A 12994-nucleotide genomic window follows, 5' to 3' on the forward strand; every position below is an offset into this window, starting at 1 on the left:
TATTCCAATGCCTAACAACCCTTTCCATAAAGAAGTTCTTCCTAATATCCAACCTAAACCTCCCCTGGAGCAACTTTAGCCCATTCCCCCTCGTCCTGTCACCAGGCATGTAGGAGAATAGACCAACCGCCACCTCACTACAGCCTCCTTTAAGGTACCTGTAGAGAGCGATAAGGTCGCCCCTGAGCCTCCTCTTCTCCAGGCTGAACAATCCCAGCTCCCTCAGCCGCTCCTCGTAAGACTTGTTCTCCAGACCCCTCACCAGCTTCATTCCCCTTCTCTGGACTTGCTCGAGCACCTCGATGTCCTTCTTATAGCAAGAGGCCCAAAACTGAACATAGTACTCGAGGTGCGGCCTCACCAGAGCTGAGTACAGGGGGACAATCACTTCCCTAAACCTCCCCTGCCTCAGCTTGACGCCATTCCCACGAGTCCTATCACTGGTGATTAAGGAGAATAGGTCGTCTTCCTACTGAATAACTTATCCTAAATAAAGTTCATCTAGAAATTTAGGGGGAGAGGGAAATCCACATAGGAAACCAGAAAAACAAAGTAAATCTGGAACATTTAGCTTTAAATCTTTTATCACAACTAAATAGTACTTTTTCAGCATTTGGAAAAAAAAAATAAAAAAGAAACACAAGAAGGAAAGAACATAAATTATGCATATTGCTAATTCTGCATAAAGAGCATCTCATTTGATAAAGATGGTAATTATGTTCTTCACAATATACTGTTTTATACCAATTTAATGTATCCAGCAGGGAAATAGCAAAAACACAAAACAAAACAACACTGAAGAACTAGAAAGACATTATCACCTCCATGGAAACATCAGCACTTATTCATCATCATTTTCAGTGTTGCAAGGTTTCACCCAGAGATTTTTTTCTGAGATTTTTGTTTTTATAACATGGATTTAGCTTAATTTATATTTCCTACATGTAAAATGCAGTCTTGGTGCATACTATATGACTTCTGTACCTCTCTGCATAAGAGCCCTTTCAAAGAGAAACAAAGTATTTCCTTGACTTGATCAAAGGTTTTTTTTTTAGAAAAATAAAGCAAAACAACAACAAAAAGCAGGATTTCTTTGTAGTTTCTCCAACTCTATTAAGATCTTGTCCCACGTCAGACAATAATGGAATTGCTTGGCTTTTTTCTCCTTCCCCTGGGATCTTGTAGTTTTTCTCTGGGTACACAAGAACTTCAATATTTCATTTCAGCAGATTTAGCATTAAGTCATCTATAAATGCACAAAGAACATTGGCATTACCAATGCCTTTGTGCGATGTATTTCATGTAGTTTTCAACTACTTTTGAACTTTCTTATTTATCTGATCTGATAACTTTTTCAGGCTGTTATACAGTCTGGCTGTATAAGATAAGAAATGACTGCCTAGTAGCAGCAGACCATAGAGTGGTGGTAGTGCTCAAAGGGCAAGACTCGCTCAAAGACTGACAGCTAGAATACATAGGATTGCAGATTTGGCAATGACTACTAAAGCTAAATTGTTGTTATACTGAATCATACAGAAGCAAAGATTAGCTGTGGTCTAAGGACAGTTACACAGTTATTTTTCTTTGTAATTAGACATGATTATTAGGCTTGATATGAATAGAGAGCGAAACATACTGTCCTTGTGCACAGACAGGGCCGAACAGGATACCAGTGTTACCTCATCCTTTTACTCTCTCCTTTGTCTACAAGATCAGAAGTTCTGAAGTGCTACCAATTGCTCTATAGGCAGACTCAGAAACCAGTTACATATATTCTGAGTTGACACAGTGAATAGAAATCCCTTGCAAAGGATTGAAGACCCTCCAGGTGTTCCACTTGGAACTTTCTTAACAGTGAAGAATGAGGTGACAAGATAATTTGATAGATCTTGCCAAGACTTTGCCTCACAGGATCTGATTTGACTCTTTTTTTTTTTTTTAATAAAACATTTTTTTTCTAAAAAAAAATACAGGTTTTTAACACATTTTTTCTGGTTTTTGTTTTTGGTTTTTTTTTTAATAAAACACAGGTCAGGCATTGAGTTACTAGCAGAAGCCAAAGTGTGGGCTCCTACAGCAAAACAGTGAAGCACCTCTGCAAAGATGAAGACAGGGATCCAGAAATCATTAGAGAACATTATCCCTTTTGTTGGGGCTGCTGAGAACTACTCCAGACAAGCATGAACAGGCAGAATAGATTTATTATTCTTCCTAGCTATTTACAGATTAGAATATTACTTTTTCAGTCAGAGGTTGTTGGTAACCTGCTGTTTTAAAATCATGACATCTCATTCTTTGGAAAATAATTTACATTTCTTTCACTGTTTTTCAAATCCTTATTTTTGAGATTATGACAATGTTTTTTGTACATTCTTTCACCCTCACCAGCACTTGAACTCCAACATCATGCTGCTGTCCAAACTGGATTTTTTTGCAAGTGATCTGTGGCAAGACTGGCACCAATTTCCAGTATTGCTGAGACCTACGCTCACACTCATCCTCCTCTTAAGACTCTGGATGTCAAAATGTGGACCAAAGCAGCTCTAGAAAATCACATGCAGCAGTTGGAAAAATGCTGTTCTAGATTTTTCAGCTAGATACTGGTGCAAAAAAGCCATAGTCGAGAAAAAGACTATGTACTTCTGTTTTTCATCTGAAAACCCAAACAACAAAATCCTTGACAATATTTCACAGCCTGTTTCTTCAGCATGTAATTCTGATGCGTAGAAATAATAGCCTTGTATCAAATAGATCGTTAATGTATGTGTAGTTTATAAAGTGCTAAATACCGTGTATTCATTCACTAACTTAAAAAAATCACCTGATAGAAGAATATCTTAAACTTCCTAAACAGTTTTAGAAATGCTTATCTTCAGACAGCCATATTCTATGGTGTCCGTTGTCCTCTTGGGCTTCTACAGCTATAACAGCAGGTACAAAGAAAAGGATTTTAGTGGCAATATGTGGGTTGCAAGTTACATGTGCTCGTTGCAAGTCTACATATGTTAGAAGTGTGGTGTCTTGGGCACTCATGGAGAAATGACTAAAATAATTTATTTTTATTTCACATCTGTAAGTAGAAGTGGGAGTACAATTTTCTTTTTAATCAAGTCTCTTTCTTGTATTTATATACACTATGTAATTAGCTGAAAGAAATGGGTATTTTACTAGTCAGGGATCTGAATGGCATCGCTAGTAGGTCAAGGGAGGTGATTGTCCCGCTCTACTCTGCGCTGGTGCGGCCTCACCTCGAGTACTGTGTGCAGTTCTGGGCACCACAGTATAAAAAGGACATGAAACTGTTGGAGAGTGTACAGAGGAGGGCTACGAAGATGGTGAAAGGCCTGGAGGGGAAGACGTACGAGGAACGGCTGAGGTCACTGGGCCTGTTCAGCCTGGAGAAGAGGAGGCTGAGGGGAGACCTCATCACAGTCTACAACTTCCTCGTAAGGGGGTGTCGAGAGGCAGGAGACCTTTTCTCCATTAACACCAGTGACAGGACCCGCGGGAACGGGGTTAAGCTGAGGCAGGGGAAATTTAGGCTCGACATCAGGAGGGGGTTCTTCACAGAGAGGGTGGTTGCACACTGGAACAGGCTCCCCAGGGAAGTGGTCACTGCACCGAGCCTGTCTGAATTTAAGAAGAGATTGGACTGTGCACTTAGTCACATGGTCTGAACTTTTGGGTAGACCTGTGCGGTATCAAGAGTTGGACTTGATGATCCTTAAGGGTCCCTTCCAACTCAGGATATTCTATGATTCTATGATTATTTCAGTTGCTGTGTCTGTGGACCCCATAAATCTTGGTACTCCTAGCTGACATGTCCCATCTGACATGTCCATGTCCTGGCCCTCCCCAAATAAATTGCCTCGCCTGTATGTTGGGAACGTACAATACACTGTAGCAAAGCAAGACATACAGAATCATAATGGAGGAGGCAATAAAGCCAATCAAACTATGCACAGTGGTAAGAAATCTCATAACAATAATTTAATTTGCTCTTCCAGCCTGTATGTTATATACAAGGTAAAGCAGGCAAGTTGCAACATCTTTTCTATGACCCCATATTATTTCCCATATTGAATCTGTTCTGTATATGAGCTAAGAGGTGGGATTTGCAAGAGCAAAGGGATTTCTCTATTTGGAGACAGTAAATTATGTCAAATGATAACAGAGTATATTCCCTAGTGTACACTCAACTGAGGTGGTTTTCCTTCCTGTATGTGGAACATTGCTACTTCATCCCTTATGTCTGAGCTGAGGCTAGGCCATGCACCTGCTCCACTTCATCACAAGTACACCACGCAAGGTGGCTGTCAGCTCTCAACCTTTCAATGCCTTTAGTCTGAAATAGGCCTCCAGTTTTCCATGCTCTTCATATACCCTGTAAAAATTTAACTGGCTCTTAGTAGTGTGAACTATGTTACGTAGATTGTTGGGGATTTGCCCTGCGTGCTGAAGATGGGAAAGAAGCCTAGATGAAAGAAAATAATTTTTCCTATCCTCCCATCTTGTCTCAGAAATTGTGGTGTTTATTTGTTGTAAATTAATCTTTAGATGAAACTGCAGATTACCCCTTTTGAAAAGAAGCTAAAGGCTTTGCATTGTTACCTATGTTTGCCCATCTTCCAGGTCTGTGTCTTAGGACTGAGGCAGGAACGTCATAAGTACTGTCATTTCAAATATATCTTTTCGGCATGCATATGTTTCATATTGTGGCTGTAAAGGTTTTAAGTCTTTGATCCATATTGGTAGATAATTTTCTGAATGATTTTTTTATCAGTGTTTTCAACATCAGTGCTAACTTGCAGATTTGCTAATCTGCTTTTCAGCCTTCTAGTGAACAACATTCGGATGTGGTTTCCCCATGTTTATGATGAAATATGATGAACTCTTTCCTTACTCTTTTTTTTTTTTCCTTGTCACCATCTGAAATATAGTATCAGGTTCCTTTAAAGTTTTTAAAGAGCTCTGGAAATGAGAAAGGGACAGCTGCCAAATTGTAGTCTTATTGAGGACTTCAGAAGACCATATGGTGCAAATATCCCTGCCTTGGGTTCAAAACAGAAGGCACCTAAACAAATATACACCCCCATACATACCCTGCAAAGTGAACTTGTCCTGCAGCAGGTATGGTATCTGGATGGAATTGCACAATGCCCAAGAGGCTTGTACCAGCATGCCCTGCAATGTCATTTCCATGGCTCCACATTTTCTGGCAAAGAATTAATATTATTTAAAACATAAAGCATCCCTCTTCTGCCAGCAACAGTACCAACTTCAGAAGGTTTTCGATTTCCAGGCATTATGCTCCACTGATACTTCAGAACACATCTGCATTACAAAGCTGCTCCTAGTATAGCCACGCTGGCATAGCTCCTGCTGGAGATGTAGCATAGGCTGCCAGGAGAACCTTTCCAGCTGCCACAGCAACACAACCTCCCCTACACACCACGCTTTTGTATTGGCATGGCTGTTACAGACACCGGGGGGGGATTGTTAACATGCTATGATGCACAACATGCTAGTTTCAAATATAACGAAAGATATTTGTTACACTGATACTTTGTTGCATAGCAGTGCTTTGAGTTAACCACCCAAGATATTCTTAATTAGTGCTGCAAAACATAATCCTTGTGCCAGTCTCAGAAAAGGGCTAGGTTGCAGTCTGGATCGCAGGCCTGCTCCTAGACTTTTGAAGCTCAGTGTATTAATATGTATGTAATTAATATGTATGTAATATGTATTAATAGTGTTAAGATGGAAATGTCAACCAAAATCCCAAGGCTGGCAGTTGTGATGTACATTGCTCCTCTGACATGAGTCCTGAATTGAGGGTCAGAGAACTCTTCAAACATGACACTCTTACTGGGAGTGAGAAATGGTAGTCAGTCTCTCATGCCGTAGGGGGCAGATGCCTTCTTATAATTGCACTAAGGTTGAGCTACTGCCCCCACACAATTATACAGTTTTTAAGGAGATATGTCCACACTGGGAATTTACCATCTCACCACAAGCTGGCAAAAGCTTTTCTTGCCTGCAGTGCTATACAGGTCAGCAGGAGTCAACTAAACAAATGCTGTCCATATATAGCATCCCCTGTACAGAGGGGAGATATGAACAGAATTTGTCACGATATTCTGCACACACGCAGCAAGTTTTCAGATGTGCAGGTCCGGTGCCATGAGAAAAGGGCAGGCTGCCATCTGCTCTTCATATCCTCACTATCAGAAAGAAATTGGGGTACTGAGATTTTGCACAAAGCTGAGAGATAAAAAAATGTCTGTGCAGCCTCTGCAATCAAAAGAATATTGTTTGCTTTCTGAGGCTTTTAGGAGGCTGCAAAAACCAAACAAACCTGATAATGTGACAGGTGTTAGCATATGATATCTAGAGAAATAAGTGCAAATAACTTTCCAAAGAAACAAAACTTTCAGCTATCCTATTCACAGTAGGTTGGTAAATGTAGAATAGTTCTCCAGATGTATGTGTGGATTTAAGGATATCCTTATAATGATACCAATTCTAGCCAAATTTGCCCAAGCCTTAAGTATAAAAGACTAAATGGGAGAGGATGTTCCCTGACAAGTATTTTTACTGAAGAAAAAGTAATACAAACAATGCCAACTCACTTGGATAAATTTTTTGAACCAGTCACCAGGCCCCTTGTTAAGGAACATGGTTTTCACAGTTCTGAAATTAATATTAAAGTAAAAAGTGCTGCTGCAAAGTAATTTCTAAAATGTCAAGATATTTTGGAACCCACAGAGTCTGATATGTTGCTTGCATTTATAAAGACATACAGACACAGCCCTTACAAGTCATCTTGCTAGCCTTGGGATTGTGTAAACATGAAAATTTCTGAAGGTATAGGATGTTGCTTACGGGGACTATTTTAAATAAAGAAATTGTTCCTTCTTTCACAAAAAGAGACAACATAAAGCTGTCTTCCTAACATTGGAGGAAGTTATTAGCCATGCACAGCAAAACTTCAGCTAGATAAAAGATTGTGAGGGAGATGTGGCCACAGACTTCTTTTAACCTGAGGAGTTAAAGAAAGTCAATGCCAATCAGGATGGGTTTTAATTAATTTGTGCAGCTACTAAAAAAAAAAGAGAAGGAAAGAAGGAAACACTACTAGCAAATTTTTTATGGGTCTTAAGTTATGCCAATTAAGTAGAAGCTCCTTACATCTGTGGTATTTAGACATGCTGTTGTTGGGGGGGATAAAGTGAGAGATGTGTTCTTTTAGATTTTTGAAGGTTTTCTGTTTGTTTCTTCAACTGCTTTATATACTAGCCTGCTCAGCTGTGCCTGTACTAGCAAATGAGAATGAGAAGGTTCTCTTCCAGAGAAGAAAAAGAAGTATTTTAGATGTGGCTTTTGATCATTGTAGTTCTGAAGAGTGTGTCAGACCTAAACCAGGTAATCTTGCAGTAAAGGGAAGCTCATCCTTGAAGGTCATTATTTCCTAGTCATTGCAAAAGCCAGTCCACTTAATTTTTTTTAAAGCTGAGAATTGCACAGATAATACAGATCTGCACCATATGTTAATGTGCCTTTGTTTCAGTATTGTAAAAGAAGATTGAACTGATCTTGCTAGCAGGGTAGCAACAGTTCTAGCAAATTATCCAACCTCCGGAGGACTATTTTGGCAGCAGTCTTAATTGGAGCTGTCATCTCAGTGCTGTCATTGTATAGCTGTGTTTTAGCAGTTGTTTCTTTTCCAGTCCACCACATTCAGTTCTCTGGCCATCAGAGTGCACATTGGGATCAGTCAGGAACTTTCAGTACCAGGAATTGTTTGATGTAGCCCTTATTACAGCCTAGATGCTGAACCAGGGAGGCCTTTGTCAGACCCTGTAGGTGGGACGTCACTTTCTGAAGCTTCAGTCTCAGTTTTGTCTTCCAGCTGGATGCTACATCCAAGGTAACTTAATTCCACATTGTAATCTAAATGCTCCTGAGGTTTTTTTTTGAGATGAATTAATGGCATATGGTGTTTTTGCACTGCAGAAGCATCCCCGGTGATTTATGTAACGTGAAGCTTAAAAAAAATGCTATTTTACTGAAGAAATACATGGTATTTCCACTGTTTCACTGTTTCTACCGGACATAGTTCAGGGTTTAAAGCTACACATTTACTTTTGGTCTCTCTTGTACTGTGTAAGAAAACATTGCAGCACAGTAGAAAAATATAATATCTACTGACTTCATGATTACACATAGAAAAAAAGTTATACTTAGATCTATTGGAAAATTGTTTGCAGTCTTATTTTAAGGCTTATTTTAATTGCTGCTACAAAGTAAACACAGGCTATATCTCTTAAATCAAGTACATTTAAAAAGTGAATGTTTTATTTCTGATAGCTCTGTTAGTTAAATCTACCAAGTCTTATGCTTTCATTTGGAATCACATATAAATTGATTTTCTAGACTTATGAGAGCGTATTTAGTACTTACAACTTTCAAAAGCATCATGCTCTGCCAGCCTGTCTTGTTCTCACAGCTAGCAGGACACTGAACACCTTTGTAAATAAGAATTTAAAAATAAAAAAGGGAAGGGAAGGACAAACAAGAAGAGACAGGCTACCTTTAAAATGTCATGGTTTACGAAAACTTTCATTCACTCATTTGTAGTCATGGAACTGTTTCCACTTCTTTTGAGTTTGTATTTCTGGAAAAATATATTCCCCTATGTAAAAATAATGAAGTAATCCTGTTAAATTTACAGGCAAAGGTCCAACCTTATTTAGTGAGCTCAGTGTAAGATTACTGCTGGTGAAGATGGAAGTGGTCTGCATTGTAGTTACATGATTTCCAGGACTTTTCACCAAACTAAGCAGTTTTCCAGGATATGTTTCTCATCCTGCATATATATTTATATACATCTAACATTGCCTACACTAATATTCATGACAACTTCATTGACTTACTTTTATGTAAATGCAGGACCTCTGAATCACCCAGAGTGTGCTGCAGTCATGTACTGCAATGTAGTTAACATTGATTCTGCGGTGTTGAGTGTTTTGTGACAACGTTACACCCCAGTTTATCATGGAATTTCCAATAGCAAGAAAAGGTCTGGATGACTAGTTACAAAACACTGATGTAGATACTGGGCAGTTCATATGGTGAATCTGTATCTACATGCCCACAAAATATTAATCTCTAATCTGCCTGTGAAGTCTTGTCATCTCACATTAATACACAAACAAGGCAGTAGGGTTGGGAAGGTGTTAGAAAATCACAGGTCAGCTGTGATTGCACGGGGATGCTTCTATTTATCTATTCACCCATCCCATCTATTTATAGAGAACAAACTGTGTTTAAAATGGTGGATGCAGGTCAGAAACTGTAATAATCAAAATCAGAAGGCATCTTTCTTTATTTGCAATGTAATTGTGATCAAAGCAACTTTCTTTGACTCAGATTTCTTATTTTTCATCACTGATGTCTAGTTATTTAGGCATCTATTCCTATGCAGTTACTGTATTATAACTATGTGAAATAAGTATAATCATACGTTTGTTATTGTTTGTTATTAATAATTATTAATATAGTAATATAATATTATTATGCTAATTATAAGTATGTGCAATACATATAGTGTTGAAACAGGTACCTAAAACTTTTCCTAAAATCCTTATCAATACAAACCCCACAAAATTACTCACCCAAAAAGAAACCAAATGCTTTTACCACACACACACACACACACACACACACACACACAAAAAAGCATTAAAGAAAAGTAATTTGAATTCATGAGAAATGTATATTCATGATAACTTTTCACAAACAACTACTCACCCAAGGATTAATTAAGAAAAATCATTCTGAATAAAAACCAAATGTGTGAAAGTGACAATCTGTTCCTGGACAAACCTTGAGCAGAAAAAAGAAATAAGCAAGTTAGCTAATTATAGTATTCATTATGAATTATTCATTCAGATGAAAATATTGTATCTTTTTTTAAAAGTTTTTTTTTTTTTTGTAGTAGATATTAAGTTTCTCTAAGGCTGATTTAAATAGTATGATTACAATATCTCTAGTTTCAGAAGAACCCTCAATCCCAATTACAACCAGGGCTAGTTACTGTTAGGTAGACAATAATTGTTTTGCTTCACTGTCTTGGACAAATTCACATTTATTGCTGTGTTTTTATAAGCTGAAAAGATGCTAAGACAGTTTTCATTTTTCAGTTAAAAGAATCACTGCATATTGGTGATATAAAAGGAATTAAAGAAGAACATCTTATACTTTCTGCAATAAGCAGTCACATATTAGGGACCCTAACCCTGCACACAGATGTCTAGATCACACTTATATTAGTGTTTTAATTCAAATAACAAGTAAATATTTTAGGCTAATGACATTTCTTCAAATATCTGAATTTATCAATTTCCTTTTATTTCAGTGTTTATCATTATATTCTCTGTTCTTCTCAGCAGCTTGTTCAGACCCTCAGAAGTTATTCATTTCTGCATGTGTTGGTAAACAGCAACATTTCTGTTCAGCTATAGTTCCACCGTTCTTTACTTATGAATTTCTGACTAATTGTATTGGCTACATATTTTACCTTTTTACCTTGCAAGGTAAGATCATAATTTTGCAAGGCAAAAAGGCATTTGCCTTTTGCAAGGCTAGATCATAATCTTGCCTTGTCTTGCCTTTCTTGGCAGATATTCCCACCTTGTGTTAAAATTTATGTTAAAATTTCCATCTAGCTGCCCTCTGGCTCTCTTCCTTGTATCCTTCTGTGGTACTGTAATGGAATCTTTGTTCCTTTTATTATGGTGATTGTAGTACTTCATTCTTGCCTGTGCCTCTGTTTGGAAGATTTGCCCACTAGAGTTTTCATTTTACGGACTGCTTTTGAGCTGGCTAAAAAGGATCTGTTCAATTTTGCAATCATTTTGATACACAAATAAGAATAACCTGAATGATATTGATACCGAACTTCATGCCAGGTTTAAACAAGATTTAATAGGGGCTTGTTCACATGACATATATTTGTTCAAGCCTCTAGAAATACTGATAAGTAGAACAATCGTGGCTTAATATGCAAAGCACATGCACAGTATCTTCGAGTCTCATATTACCAGAAGTATCTGGAAGTAATATGTCCAGAAGGCAGAAAAATTTGTGTATACAATGTTGGAAAAGGTTTCAGAAGCAAGATGGAGTATGGACAGAACAAAACAAAGTATAATACTAAGTTAACTAAAATTTTATTTACAGTTCCCTTTTTAAAATTCTGATCTTTGAGGGCCTGTTCTGAGTTATACGGGATTTCAGCAGAATCTCCTATAATGACAGGTCTTTAAGAAAACCATTTTTGACAGATATTTTTATTCTTTGTTTACTACTACTGAAGAGAAAAATAGCTGCAGGTTGAATAGAATGTGTAGGGGCTGGAGACAGATACAAAACTGCTTATTATAATTCTCCGAATTCCAAAGAAAATTCTTTTGATGAACTTGTTTTGATTCTGAATGATCATAACTGTATTTTTACCATTTTTACTACAAACTACTGAACTCAAGTCTAATGCGAAAATGATTGTAGAAGCTGTCACGTTTAACTGTTTTTATGGTATATGTAACAGGTAGTTGTTCTCAAAGGATTGTTCATAGAATCATAAAATATCTTGAGTTGAAAGGGATCCACTAAGTTCGTGCAGTCCAACTCCTGGCTCCACACAAAACCACCCAAAAATCAGACCATGCATCTGAGAACATTGTCCAAATGCTTCTTTAACTCTGACAGGCTTGGTGCCGTGACCACTGCCTTGGGGAGCCTGTCCCAGTGCCCGACCACCCTCTGGGTGCAGAACTTTTCCCTAACACCCAGCCTGACCCTCCCCTGTCCCAGCTCCGTGCCGTTCCCTCGGGTCCTGTCGCTGTCCCCAGAGAGCAGAGCTCAGCGCCTGCCCCTCCGCTCCCCTCGTGAGGGAGCTGCAGGCCGCCATGAGGCCTCCCCTCAGCCTGCTCTGCTCTGGGCTCAACAAACCACGGGGCCTCAGCCGCTCCTCATACATCTTGCCCTCTAGAACCTTCACCATCTTCGTAGCCCTCCTTTAGAAACTCTCTGATAGCTTTATGTCCTTCTTATATTGTAGTGCACACCATACTCGAGGTGAGGCTGCACCAGCGCAGAGCAGAGCAGGACAATCCCTTCCCTCGCCCAGCTGGCAGTGCTGGGCCTGATGCACCCCAGGGTATGGTTGGCCCTCCTGGCTGCCAGGGCACGCTGCTGGCTCATGTTTAACTTGCCTCTCATCCCCCAGTCTGTATGTACAGCCAGGGTTGCCTCTTCCCAGGTACAGAATCCAACACTTGATCTTGTTAAATTTAATATATTTGGCAATTGCCCAGCTCTCCAATTATATATTATATATATTTATATAATATATATATTATATATTTAATGAGAAATGGCAAATTGGGTGTCGTATGTTGTAATATTATGTAAATTATCTGAATACATAAGACAAAACATAATTCTTGGCTGAAAGCAAGTCTGATACAAGTATACCAATGGATTATAATGGAACCATTATGATACATCACAAATTTTATAAAGATTGGCTATGGAATTCCATATCACCATTGATTCTGGATAGTTGTACTTTGTCTAGGATTACTATTTTTCTCCTAATCAATACAAAAATTCTATAGCTCATCTCAGTATCTCACAGTTATGAGAACTTATACACATTTGGAAGTATAATAAATAAGATAGCTGGTACCGTCATTACTCATACGAAAAGGGAAAGGGTATGTCTTTTTCTTTTTGCCCTAGATGACTGGTGGTGTTTTCTAGCATTGAGGAGTCATATTTCTTACAGATATCTTTCCTCTGAATGTTTTTGCTTATATCTCATTACAAAAGTTAGCAGCCTAAGATCAATCAAGCTGAAATCCAGACAACAGTATACTGTGGTATCTTAATATTAGTGTGCAGTATCACTTTCTGTGGATTAGATTAC

The 12994-nt window shown here is 38.4% G+C and overlaps 1 long non-coding RNA gene across 5 annotated transcripts in view; it reads right to left on the reverse strand.

Moving 5' to 3' along the window:
* LOC308194868 overlaps nucleotides 1–12994 on the reverse strand; it is a 126085-nt gene that overhangs the window by 110390 nt on the left and 2701 nt on the right. For 4 of the 5 annotated variants that reach the window (XR_013950949.1, XR_013950950.1, XR_013950951.1 and 1 more), the window contains exon 3: nucleotides 9814–9888. This is a non-coding gene — a long non-coding RNA (uncharacterized lncRNA). Of the gene's footprint in view, nucleotides 1–8463; nucleotides 8529–9813; nucleotides 9889–12994 lie in introns of all 5 variants that reach the window. The other variant, XR_013950953.1, reaches the window with a different exon arrangement.

Source organism: Anser brachyrhynchus (genome assembly GCF_964034855.1).
Source record: "Anser brachyrhynchus genome assembly, chromosome: 4".
NCBI lineage: Eukaryota > Metazoa > Chordata > Aves > Anseriformes > Anatidae > Anser > Anser brachyrhynchus.